The sequence below is a fragment of the Penaeus monodon genome, chromosome 30, assembly GCF_015228065.2.
Source record: "Penaeus monodon isolate SGIC_2016 chromosome 30, NSTDA_Pmon_1, whole genome shotgun sequence".
Taxonomy (NCBI): domain Eukaryota; kingdom Metazoa; phylum Arthropoda; class Malacostraca; order Decapoda; family Penaeidae; genus Penaeus; species Penaeus monodon.
The window spans coordinates 7,041,991-7,042,232 of record NC_051415.1 but is presented as its reverse complement, the minus strand read 5'-3'; positions in this window follow the sequence as shown (position 1 = coordinate 7,042,232).

The window sequence follows — 242 nt, the reverse complement described above, 5'->3', positions numbered from 1 at the left end:
TTTCCTCCCCTACCCCTGTTTCCCTCCCCCTTGTCTCCCCCCCCCCCTCTCTCTTTCCTCCCCCCCTTCCTCACCCCTTCCCTGATCTGGTAACCATGGTAACCAGAGCTGGTAAATATCCCCATAACTCGAGGTCGACGCTGAAAAACTCCCTAGATAACGTAATTTATACCAGAAATATATTAAATCTTGAGGACATTTTAGGCGAATAAACTTCTAACATTAAAGTAATCGGGGTAAAG